Below are 14,168 nucleotides of genomic sequence, written 5' to 3' on the forward strand. Positions count from 1 at the left end.
TAAATTTAATGTTATTTTCAGAATGAGTACTATGGTAACAGGCCTAGCCTGAGGAATTCAGTCATTTTCTCCCATGTCTTACATTTATTCTCCCTTTTAATTAACTACAGACTTTTGTTAACACGTTTTCTTTTATGTGCATCTACCAGTGCTGTGCATTCATCACCAAACTGAAGTAGGTATAGGATTTTTGTGTGTGCATTTTCTTGGGTTTTTTCCTCCATTCATCAGTAACGCAATGCACAGCAGCCTACAAAATTTATCCGGGTTTCCCTTACACACTAGACCCTTTGTGGAATACTGGTACTTCTGGCCTTATATCTCGCAAATCCAGGAGATCAATCTGTACAAATCCAAACAAAGCATTTCAGATTTTGGAAGTGGTTTTATTGCAAATGTGATAGTGTACATTTTGGAAGAAATAAAACTAAAACACTTAACGTAGTTTCAGACATCTTGTGTGATGCAAACTTCCTGAAAAATCTCTCTCATCTCTTTCATTGGATATGAATCAGTTTTGTTGAGGCTTCTATTTTAAGACATTCTTTGATTGAATACAGTCTACTGGTTGTCTTTTCAAAGAGATCAAGAAAAATAGGACTACATTTGAATGTAAGCAATGGAATTACATATATTACACGAATGCTTGAACAGAGCAAGAATGAAATTTATTTTATAAAACCCAAACGAAGCTTGTCAGATCAAGACAGAGTGGTTGACGAAGCTGATCTGTCTCCTACATAGAATCACAGAGTGACAGGAGAAAACAATTCTCCCAGTGTGAGCACACAATATAGAAGTAATGAATTATGTTTCAAATCCTTTTTCAAAATAAAATAAATAAATAAATGAGAAAAAAAAAATAAATGAACAAAACCCAACTTATCTGCTCTCAAAATACTGTAACAGTAAAATTTGTTTTAGTGCACCATCTGCCTGGGCCACAAATAAGTATAAGGAAGACAACCTCAGAGTTAAAACTTCCTTTCCTGTAAGTATAGAGTAGGAAACCCCTATTCTTTCTGGACATGCAGACCTTCAGTTTTCTAATTAATCTGCATCAGTCAATGGATAGACATAGGTCGATCCAAAAGTCGTGCCTCATATTTGTTTCCATGGAAACTATATCAGCTACAAAACAACAATATATGATAAAGCATATTCTCAGCTAAAAAACATTATATTTCAAAACATTCCCCACCATTAGCTATGCATTTTCCTCTGTGATGAATAAAAGCCCCATTTCTCAAAATCTGCAGCTGTGGAGGTGATCCACTGTTTCGCAGCTGCTATGACAGTGTCATTGCTAGGAAAATGTTATCCATACATTCCATCTTTCATCATCCTGAACAGATGGAAGTCAGGAGGCACCAAATTCATACTATACAGTGGATGTGGTAAGACAGTCCAGCCAAAATTGGCAATGTGCTCCATGGTCTTTAGTCTGGTCTGGAGCCTGGAATTATCATGTCGCAAGAGAAAGGTTATCTATCTCTAACCTGACTGTGGAAGTTTGAGCCTTCAGCTCAGTCAGTGCCATGATGTAGTAGTCAGAGTGGATTTGTCTGGGTTCCAGGAAATCCAGAAGGATCACTTCCTTCCTATCCTAAAAGACAGTACACATCACTGCACCTGCTGAGAGCTGTGTCTTAAACTTTCTTTGATGGGGAATTTATGTGTTGTCAATCCATAGACTGCCATTTTGACTCCAGCTCATAGTAGTGACACAATTTCTTGTCATAAGTAATTATGCAATCCAGGAAAGTGTCACCTTCAGACTTGTATTTATTTCAATAGGTCCTGACAAAGTTGCATACAGTGTTCTTCCTGTTTCTGTGTAAACATCTGTGCGACACAGCTGCCACAAACTTTGCAAAATTCCAATCATGACACCATTATTTCATGTGTTGAAGCTGATACTCAGCTCCATTTGCTGAGTCCACACATTGCCCTGGTCATAATCTGCTGATTTGCATGGATGAGCTGATTGAGACACTCTTCATTTTATGGTGTGCATGGTCGAATGGAACATTTCTTGACTTTCATGTCACTGTTGCCACTGCTGGAACATGGCACCTACCGCCTCACTATGCTCACATCCATTGCTTGGTCTCCATAAACATTCAGAAGTTAGTGATGAGTATAAATAGGCACCATTTTTTCCATATGGAGGAATTTAATTGCACATTTTTTCTTCACACTCCTTACTTCCATATCAGACACCAATTTGTCAGACTGCTCCTCTGCTGCCATGTGTCACATGGCAACAAAATTTATGAGGGAATGCTCAACCTCTTCTGTCATACCACCAACAAGCCCCTCTGCTGTTGTGGGCCTACAAAATAAAATAGGAGGCATTACTTTTGGAGCAGCTCCTGTAGGTGCCTGGCCAGACTTGAAGTTTTTAAGTGCATCACTAAAATAAGGTATAATACAGCTAAGCTGAAAACACTCTGTTCTGTATTCCCCACAACACCAAAGTGGAAATACAATCTTATAAAGGCAGAGTGTCAACATTATCATGAGCTCTGAAGTAAGTTCCTAATTTTTACCATCACAAGACTATGACTAATACTGGAATTAATCTGGGTAAATGTAGATGCCTACATCTGAGAAAGTCACTACATGCTTCTATAATTATCAGAGATCTCATCAATAGAGAGTTAAAAGCATTTTAGGTGCGGTATGTCATCTTTAACATCTAGCAACGATAAATGAATTGCAAGCTAAATAGGAATTTTGTTTCCAGAGAATACAGAGGTGCCTAGACTGATCAGTGTAGAAGTAAAGATACCCACTTTTGATATACAAGTTTGAAGTGCCGAATTTCACTTCTGCTTAAATTACAGTTACAAAGGATTGAGGTTACAGGAATCTACAATTTCTATTGAATCTATAACAAATGCTATTCTGAACATCAGAATTGCAGCGGACTTGCTTTAATTCACTTTTCCATCATAATCACTAATCACATGTCCTCACATCTACCTATTCACTATTCCATATCTGCATTTTTGCACTGCTCCAATGTTTACAAGTAGTTTTATTTCCTCCTTCCCTTTATGCACTTACTGTTGACTTTATGACATTGTGAACACTTTACATGAGTGCCATTTAATTCAGTTGGGCCCACTGCCATCATTTAGCCAGACAGTATGACTAGTACCTACTTCTTCAATTTGCTTTCATAAATAAATCCCACAAGACCTGCTTTCAGAATCCTTTCCAATCCTGTCCAATCTGTCCAAAGGATTCCATTGGAATTCTTTCCAATCTCCTCACAGTAGTGAGGAGATACCTGCTGCATCCAGCCGCATTTGCACCAGGTGGTGTTTACAGCTCTCTCGAGTTATCATGTTATAGAAAACTTTTTTTTCTTTTCCACGTGAAATGTGGCTGATGTGTGTAAAACTGATCTGACTATTTGCTGCTTTTAAAATAATGGAGGGTGCCATAGCAATTACACCTACACTTACATGCCATCTGGACAAGTGCTGTCAGTGAAAAATAAACTGCAGATGAAATGACATTACTTTTTAAATAACTATTTTCTGTTCACATTAAGGTCGAGTGTCTTACTAATCTCCAAATGGACACTACGTCCTGCAGTTTGTTAAACAAACTGATATTTAAATCAAAAAATACCAATACTTAAATTTTCAGACTACTATAAAAATGTTATGGTAGAACGCAGCCAAAACAAATGACATGACTCCAGAATGTGCCCAACTTGGAACTCAGTTGTTAGGTTCCTTTATTTTTTCCCTCCTATTTCTCAGTTAGAATTGTCTTACCAGAAAAATTCTGATTAGCCTAATATCAGAATCTATGATGCAACAGCCCATGAGTCATACATGCTTATCACCATGCTAACTTTTGCAGTGCAAATTAAAGAAAATCTTGCTGAATAATTCATACACAAATCAATTTGAGATTTTCTGTCCAGTAAATAGATCGGTTATCATTATATTCACATATTAGTAAAAATGGAAAAACACTACACAGAACCATGTAATAAATGAATATAGTGTTTAAGAAAAATTGTAAAAGGAGTGTTTCCTTCTTTCCAAAGCATTTGACAAACACTGATTAAATATCACACATTTTTTTGTGTAAGTTTTATTTACAGAGTGATTTGCAGATTGATAATCTAAGGCATAAACTGTGACAAAAAGAGTAGCAAGTCACTCAGTGGTAAATGCACAGAAGAGGAATCAGGAATCCTGATGCTGAGTCTTAATAACTACTGTAAGCCTCCTTCAGCCCTCCACAGAAGAAAATCTACTAATAAAATCATAGGCTCGTAGCTGAGTTTGGAAAGGAGCTCTGAATATCATCTGGCCCAATTCCTTTCTCAAAACAGGAAATTTGAATCAGACTGCTCAGCTGTTCCTACAGGCAAGTTTTCAATATCATCAAGGATACTCCCCAGACTCTCTGATCAACATGTTCCAGTTGCAAAACCAGGTGTTCATGCACAATACATGTATGCTTCTAAATCCTTTACCCTCACTGAACGAATGAAGAGAACACCCTGTTCCCTCACCTCCATCCCAGAGCCTGGTACACACAGTCATGACTAGCAAGGTTTCCCTTGATGGTATCACTGTGACCAGCAGAAAGAGGTATAGATTTGAGGGCAACACCATCATGACAGAGATATCTGTTATTTGAATTATACACTTAATACAAGATCCTGATACAAAGGAAAGTTGTGTTTCTGTGTGCATGAGTTAAATTTAAAACTTAGTTTTAGCTGCAAATATTCTGGCATCAAAAATATGGTGTCAATTTGTTAGAAATACTGACTTCAATCTAACACTTTATTTATTTGGTTCAAGAAATAGCCGACCAGAGGCTCCTCCATTTGTCTGGTCAGGTTGGCTTGAAAAAGGCATCAAAGGTTTTACTGCTAAACGACAGGCATAATAGACATATGTAATTGAGTATAAGCAATACTAAACTCATCATTATAATCACTTTAGACAAGTAATATCCTGCAGTAATTGCACAATTCTCAAAATAATTCAATGGATATTACCAAATTTCCATCTGCAAGGGACACTTTTCCAAGAATGTTCAGATTACCTTTATTTGGAGTTCAAGAGTTATGGAAAAGTTACCAATATTTCATAAGTCCAAATACACAGATTCAAGGTTTGAAGTGCTGTGGGGTTTGTTTGTTTGTTTGTTTCTCTTAAAATAGTGAGGTTTATTCTTATTTCCAATGCTATGCACCAGAATACCGTGAATTATCTCAAGGGCTGCTTAATGCATCATTCACTACAGAAGGAATTGTCCTTGGAATTGTGGCTTACTTGAAGTAATGATTTCAAAACAGAAATCATGACTACATCAGTCAAAAGATTTAGTTCATTAAGTGTATTCCTGGTAGGGATTGCAGGGACATTTGATATAGGTACGTAGTCTAATGTAGACAGAAATATGTACCATGATTCAGAATTTGTCAATTAACACCCATGTGGCTTCTTTCCATCCTTTGCTAGTCAGGAATTTAAAGTGAGAAAGTTCCCTAGAGAAAGATCTGAATGACTGAATGGACTCACTATTGTGATCAATATCTATGTGTTGTATTTTAATAAAAATCAGCAATATATTTATTATCATTGGATGGCTAATAGAGCTAAATTAGAGGGTTAAACTTTTTAGACTAGTTCTAAGAAGATTTATTTTAACCTTTGCTTTGTTTCATGTGAAAACTGGAAACTGCAATTACAGTACCAGGCTCCCAAATTAGAAGTTTCTGAACAAATATTTTCTTATTAATATTTTATTTTTCTTAACATAAAAGGGAAATACTGAATAATATATTCTAATGGATCTTAAAGATAATATTTTTCAACTCTTACTTTCCTGCTTGAAAGAAGTCAAATTCTCAGTTTCCAACCTCCGTGCCTGTCTAGCACCATTCAGATCAACAGTTCCCATCATCAGCTACGTTCCTGCATCTGCAAAACAGTCATTTCTCATTTAAAACGTCATAGCATCTTATAACACAGTAAGAGAACTCTTGGAGCTCAGTGTTGGCCACATTATATAAACATGAACACCATATTATGCAGTTTTGTGACAGAGAACTGCAGAACTTAATTTTCTTATTTCTACTTGTTTTTTGAGCTCTGTCTTGCTGAAAGCTCATCCCTAAAACCCTCAATCAAAAGCATTTTAATTAAACAAAGTCCCAGTGGAGTCTTGGCAGCAAAGTACAAGGGAAAAGGAAGGGAAAAAAAATCATAGAAATGGATGTTAGAGGGCACAGTCACTCAGGGGTCTCAGACTCACCAGAAGCTCAGATTTGAGACTATCAATCAAAATCCCATTAGAAAACATGCACATGGCTGACACTGCTAGTGAGAGCTGCTGGGGAACTGCCCAGCCAAACAAAATCCACCTCCCAAACAGAGTGCCCAGGCAAACCAACACCACCTTTCATATGGCATGGGCCAAAGCATTTTCCCTTCCGTCTTTCTTCTGAAATATGCATTACAAATGGTAGAAGAAAGTACCTCCTGTAAGCCAAGTAATGATAATCAAAGTATCTCAGGGTCATGGACAGTACAGGAAGAGATCACCTGTTTGGTTTATGATGTACCAATGCTTTTAAGTTAAACAAAAGGAGAGATAGGTTATCTGAGAACTTATTTTTTAATGGCCTCCAGAAAGGGCTGTAATCCACACACTTATTGCAGTACCCTTTCTCAAGTGAAAGAGAGGAAGTAGTAGAAAAAGAACCAAGGAAGTACTATTTGCATTCCTCTCTCTCAACATGACATAGATTAACATTTAGACAGCAGTTTTTTCAGTTTTTCAAGGGCATTAAAACATTGCACTGATAGTCTCAGCGGTATTCCAAATAAGAACTGTTAATTCCAAAATAATTCTGAATCAATTGGATGATTTTATTTTTTTTTTTTTTTTATTTGTTTGATGTGGCTAATCCACCTTTGCTCTAAGCAACGAAAAGAGGCAAGTAATTTCAATGAGAAGAACAGGAAGAATAAAGACTTTTTTAAAAAAAAGTAACTATGGCTTCTTACTGGGTACACCTTTGATGCTACAGAGATTGTTACATTTAAGTGGGTCATTTGTCAGAATAGAATTTTGCTTACTACTTCTTCTATTTTAATTCTCTGAAGGAAAAGTGTAGTTTGGATACTGAAATACCTGAGTTGAGCCAACTAATGCAAGACTGTAACAGGCCATGAAATACTCAATAGGTAGTAGAAGACAGGGAGTGCAAACCTTACAGATTTTTTTCAGTCCCAGTTGATATTACATTTGCTGATCTCCATATGATCTTCTAGCAATGAGTTATTTTTCTTTACAAGTTACTCTTAAAATTGAGACACATTTCTTTACATATATGTATTTTTCATACATATTCAAGGTAGTTATCTTAGCAAATTGATAGGCTACAGTACAAACTTCATGCTTCAAATCACACTGAATGTACAACTAAAGTGAAAAAGAAAATGACTCAAACTGAATTTAAGAGTATTTATATTGTGCTTTCTAGATTTTTTTTGATATACACAAAACAAACAAACAAAAACAGAAAAAGACCCATAGATCTGTAACATTTTTTTTGTTGTTCATGTAAGGGTATTTGTATTTGGCTCCTTTCTTGAAATAAGGATATTTAAAATCTTTACTCTGTCTCTGAATTATCAGGTAAACATTTTAATTTGGAAGTCAGAGCTTCTTTCAAACTTCTCCAGTATATTTATGTCTACACTATGTTTTGTACCAAAAAGAGATAAGGCTTTTTCCTAAGAAGATCTAGAGAAACTGAACTGAGATTATGGCTTTAACTATATTTACAGTAATGAGAACTTAAGAAAATGCAAATAATTTACATAAGTAAAATTGACAGTTTACATAACTGTAAAATAACATCAAATATTTTCTAAACAAAAAGAAAATTATAAATTTACTCAATACTGCACTTGCAATCTCTGGTAGAAATGGGAAAAAAAAATCAAAATTAATAGGTCCTTTACTACTGCCTTAACCATAAGTTTAAACCCTTACAAAAGAGGAGGGAGTGGCACAAAAGAAAATGGAGGGAAAAATTTAACTTTTTTCTGGAGAAGGTTGATGAGTGCCTAACATCCAACTGAGTGTCTAATATTCTGAAAACATTCTTACTCAAGTGACAGTTTCTATATTAATCTGGATGGACTAGAAAAATAAATGGGATACTGTTGTAGCATTTATTTACTCTTAAATACACTCAATTTTCTCACATGATGAAAGAGCTGCATCAGAACCTTACTACTTATCATTTTGTCTTCTGTTATACTTGGATTTTTTATTTTTACTGTACGAGCTTCTAAACTCCAAGTATTTGATGTATTTCAGTGATTATAATACAGCAGTAAGAACTACATCTCATAGCTGGGGGCTTCAAAGTTTAATAAATATTTCTAAAGCAATTTGAATTGTTTCATGAAGTACAACTGAAGTCAAATAAAGTATAGTCTTATTAATAAACTGGCTCTCCTTGGAGATGGATGCACAAGCTTCAAAAAAAAAAAAGAAAGAAAAAAAGAAAAACAGCAGTCACTAAGTAATAATAATTCAGAAGAAGTCAAATTCAACAGATGTTTGAGACTTGAGCACTCAAATAAAAAAACTATTTTGCTTGTCATTGTTTTTGTTCTCACTTCCACTTTGACTTTTCTCACACCAAAATGCAGTATAAAATTTTAAATGCTGAACAGTTTTTCTACATTATTCTTAGATTTTAACAAATAATTCTTATTTACCAAAGGATTTCCCACCACCTCACTCAAAAAGTAACACCAATCTGACTTACTAATACATTTCTCATGTGCTTGTATAAATTTAGTGTTTTGTGGGATAGAACCTCTTTCACATTTGGGGTAGAACCATCTCCTCATTTCATATAAAAGCTGCCTAGCATCCTGACATCATTTTTGACTGAGACTTGCAAGCATTATAGCAAAACAAACATAAGTTTTAATACAAGTGTCATCCCAGATTGCAATGCAGTTTTTTTTTAATATAAAATTAATTTTCAAGCAGAGAATTAGAAGTACTGATAATAGAGTTTATAATGAAGAATAGCTGCATGTAGAAAATTTATTATGCCACTGCTGACTAAAAATTCTACCATTCTTTGAGAACACAAACTAGTACTACACAATACTAGACAATATATAGGTGATGTTTTAATTAGGTTATGGACATAAATCTGTAAAGCAGCTTTAAAAAACTATTCACTTTTGGTACTGCAGGGAGGAGGGAAGAACAGTGCAATGAAAAAATGCCACTTCCCCCAAACCTGACTAACAAGAGAAATTTGTTCTTCAGCTGGTTTAATCAGAACGTCCTATCATTTCCCCAGAGTTCTCTCTTGCTGCTTCAGCAGAATTTCCATTCTCCCTTCGTCCTTCAACATGATGCCATCTCACAAGAGACCACGGCCACTTCTATATTTTATCACCATCAGAATCCTTGGACAGTTCGTTTCTGGGACATTTGAAGGTTTTCCTCTCTGCTAAATTAGAAAATGATTCAGCACTATAATTCTCAAAAGTATTTTAAGGTCAGTGAAAGCACAGACCCCAGATAAGTGGCTCCCTTTTTAGAAAGGGTAGCCCCACCTAACAAAAAATTTACCAGGTAAGTAAGAATTTGCAGGATTGAAATCTTAACCTTTTCAAGAAACTTCTTGAATTTTAACATGTAGATAAATACCAATGAATCAGGTACTAAAATTAACACAAAACATTAAAACAAACAAAAAACCAACACCCCCTCAAAAAATAAAACAAAACACACACAAAGAAAAACCAACGTCCAAACCAACAACAACAAATAGCATAACCATCACAGAAACACTGTCTCAGTGTACAAAGGCAACAAACTGTTTCTGAGTAGAAGTACTATACTAAGGGATGAGAAGAAATAAGGTTATGTGAACTGTGAACAAGTATTCTAGGATTTTTATTCAAATTTACTGTAAATTGATAGGAGTCTTTCATAAAGACTAAATTCATAACACATTTGTCCAATTATGCCTGTGAGATTTAGTATAAACTTGAAATAAACTCCACATTACCAACTTCATCTAAGCAACACTTGACAATCCAGGTTTAATCTGTACATTCCAAGGTATATTAAAAAAAAGTTCAAAAATAACAAAATTTATTATTTATCTGCTACTAAGAAGTACTATCAGTATTAACAATTTTAAATGGTGGAAGGGCAAAGGTGGCTGAAGGGGATAAACACACGTTAGCAGTTGCTCATCCCTATTAGACTGTTAAAAATTCAATGCAGACAGAAGTGACTGCCACATCTGCCTGCTTGTCATCTCAGTGCCTTCTATGAAAGGGAATACAAGTGCTTACACACCACACAAGAGGCCACATACAATTGCCACTTCCTCCCTCCCACCCCCTGCCCAAACTAACACATCAGTGGTCCAGTAACAGAGGCAAAGAGTGAAAGGATAAGACATCAGTGAGCTCCTCAAAAGCTGTCATTTAGAAAGTATCCTGTGGACATCTGTGCTAAGGTACATGACCCACTCACATTTCAGAGGCCAGTTCAGAGAATTCTGCTCTGTGAGAGTTTTCTTTCCTTCTATTTTTCTTCCTGTTTCCCATCTAAGCAAGAATGCTACTGAAGCATCAGTGTGTGTGTACATTTGAGAATCACAGCATGAATCTGCTTTGTGTTTCTGTTCCTTGAGTCAAAAAGGAGACAACACTCACAACTGTACTGGAATTTAGGAAGGAGATTAGAAATACATATCAATGCGTTTAACAAGGTTTGTCTCCTACCAGTGGTCTTCAGTGAACAGAATAACATTTACACAACTCAGACAAAAATGCAAACTCTTCTTTGGTGCAGACCAGCTTTCCCTAGTGAATTTCTGATGGCAGGTTTAAGGCTGACTTCCTTTCTTCATAACATTCAACCGTGCATACATTTTGAATGGTTTGCATTCTTAGCTATGCCGTTCCTGGACACTTCATTTTATGCAGTCACCTTAGTTTTAAATTTACAAATCTATTGCAACTGCAGGCAGACTCTGAAGCAGGAAGCATTAAAATTCAGAAACTCAGAAGGAATACTAAAGATAACAGGACTTTCATTTTCTGGGACCCAGTGGTTTTAGCAATAAAACTTCTACATATTTTCAAAGGAATAAGTATCAAAAATTTATACCATATGCTAACTACCAAATTCAGGACAGTATCTCAGACTTTTCCCCACAAACTTAGGTTTGCTAAAAGTATGGATAGCTTCTTAGCAAGGCCATGAAGCAGATGAGGTGTCACATCCTTTGTACTAAGTAGGAATCATATGAGATAGTCAAGGATGTACTTGAATATCGATGTCCTCGGTGAATATGTATCACAGCTGGACTTCTTTTCACAGGCATAAACATTTCCACAAGCCAGCCACAACAATTCCAACAAACTTTTCTGGATGGAAACATGGTTTCAAATGAAAGAAAAAGAAAGACTTTCAAAATAAAGACAATCCTGTAAAGATTTCATTGTAACAACCTGAAATAATTTGAGAGAAAAACATGGAAAGTTTCAACTTCTTTTGGAACTTTTGTTTAATTCTATGCAAACAGCAATTAGGAAAAGAAACTTGTGTCAGCTACGGTCACAGACTTTTTCCTTCAACATGGAGGAGTACTGTAAAGCTCTTTTACTATGTTCACTTAAAATAAATTATAGGAGTTTACAAGAGGAGGGATGACTTTAATTTTAGCTGGCTCCTAGAGAACCATATCAGAGGCAACAAAGGAAACAAAGCTGGACCTTTTTAAAGAACAGTAGTCCCACAGAATAAGTTCAACCTCTTTTCCTCATTCTAAATATTTCAAGAAGATTTTTCACCTTAAAAGTCAAATGTTTTCCCTTTTCAGCTCCTTCCACTACCGAACCAAACCACTGGCTTTAAAAAATACTTCATATTTTACAGAGATACAGTCATGAAAAGAAATGCCAATGTTTTCCAAGTACTGGATTTTGATCAAAAATTGAAAGGAAGAATAATCCAGCAACTATACCCCTTTTATTTGCTATCCTGACAATACATATTTCTCACATTGCTAACATTTTAAAATACAGCAGGCACTTCAGGCTGCAGATGTTCCTGTCCAAAATGCAAAAGGTCTGTAAAATCTTTTTACCAATAATGAGGAAAAAATGGACCATTAATTAAAAATACAGCTGCAGTAATAAAGGCGTGCTGTGCAAAGCCCCTGCTACCCTTGTTTTGCATGGCCCAGTCACAGTTCACCTCTTCTTGCAATTCCATTTCCTGGCCCTGCTGCCCAGGGAGCTCATCAGGACTTGGAGGCAACAGGTAGACTTACTCAGATGCTGGAGAGGAGAGATGAGCAACATGCTGACCCCTCTTCCTCCTTTTGTACTGCTGGCTCTTGACTCATACAACTGACCTGGTTGCTCTGCTGTTTCCACTATCAAGTAGAATTGTTTCTTAATATAGATTCTTTTAAAACATGGGTTTAAAAACATAGGTAGAGGCCCATAATTACTGTACCTTTTCATCTTGAATCTCTTCTAATTCAGAGTGTAAACCCATTACTTCATACTGCTAACACTAAAATGCTATACCCTGAATTTGTGCAAGTTGAATTCATTCTAACTCACTTCAACTCTGTAAATTCTTTTAAACAAAAAGTACACTGCTGAAACTTGCTTCAGTATAACAGTTTCCTAGCAGTTCCTGACAGTTCTACAATAAAGAACATTGCAGCATTTAGATCTTCAGTCTTTGCAGCAATCCAATAGAAAGTAATGGTAGGCATACCAATTAAAGCATTTTATTGCAATATTAATATTTACTGTCATTTCTCTAGAACCTCACATGTGAAAATACAGTGCAAGAGTAAAAACAAAAATATATCATAGAAAGGTATCAGACCTAGGCATCAGATTTTCTTCTTTTTGTCTTTCCTCTGCAGGCTATAGAGTCATTTGGACACTATATTAGTAAAAGAATGCTTTTCCTGATAAATTCTACAGGATTAATGCTCAGCTCATGGTGTAATTGGTATATATAATTCAGGATTATTCATAGGAACTGAGGATTTAAGAACATTAAAGCTGCTGGAATTTTTACTTCTTATTCTGTTTTCCTTAGCTCAGGATATTCCAGTGTCCAATAGAACTCTGTATAATAACATAATTATATTACTTCTGCAGCTACATCGTGGTCTAGGAAAGAAGCCCTTGAGATGACAGTTTAACCCAGTAATGTAGATTTAATCACAGAAGATTCCTATATTTCCCTGTGTCCAACTGGAAATTCAACATTAACAAGCCATCATGCAAAATTACAAGTTAAACATCTGGACAATATGATCACAAAAACAGATTTATGGAGAAATTTCCAGTGCTTATAAACCTTACAAATGTTGTTATATAGTTACTTTATCCATTATTTAGAAGCATTATAAATATTATATAACCTTCTGTCAAAAGTTTAGACTCCTGATGAGACCTGTGGTACAGCTATACTAACAAATTCCAATCAGCAAATGTAATCTACCTCAGTAAAACAAAGTGCATTTCACTGTTATTTGCAGTAGTGCAATTAGACTTTCTCCTTATATTAGGCTATTTTGCTTTCCCTCTGACACCTAACCTGCAGCAACTTTAGCAGTCTCTTGCAAATCAACATTCATTAAATTCCGCTGACATAACTTATTTGAGAAAGAGAAAAAAACTTTCATGCTCACAAAATCAAGCACGCAGCTGTTGTTTGGATTACTGGAAGGTGACAAGACGGTCTATCAGCATTCACCACAGGTTAAAATGCAAGAGCTGCAGGATATCCAGGGCAGCCCGCTGTCCACATACAATGCACCTGATGCCCTACACCCCACACTCGGCCACAGTCAGCTGTGCTGAGGCAACATGGACAACCAGGAGTGCAGCCTCTCCCACCCTCATGCAGTGCCTTGCATAAAACAGCAGCTGTGAGAAAAGGTCTTCAGTCTTCCTTTGCCACATTACATTCATCCCTTAAAAGTAAAAATTTATCAATGACTCTCATGTGAAATGCTGTGGGAATATTTTTCCTTCACACTGTTGCTCAGTTAATGCCCTCTCTTCTACCTAAATAGA

This window comes from Meleagris gallopavo, chromosome 1 (genome assembly GCF_000146605.3).
Source record: "Meleagris gallopavo isolate NT-WF06-2002-E0010 breed Aviagen turkey brand Nicholas breeding stock chromosome 1, Turkey_5.1, whole genome shotgun sequence".
NCBI classification, from domain to species: Eukaryota; Metazoa; Chordata; class Aves; order Galliformes; family Phasianidae; genus Meleagris; species Meleagris gallopavo.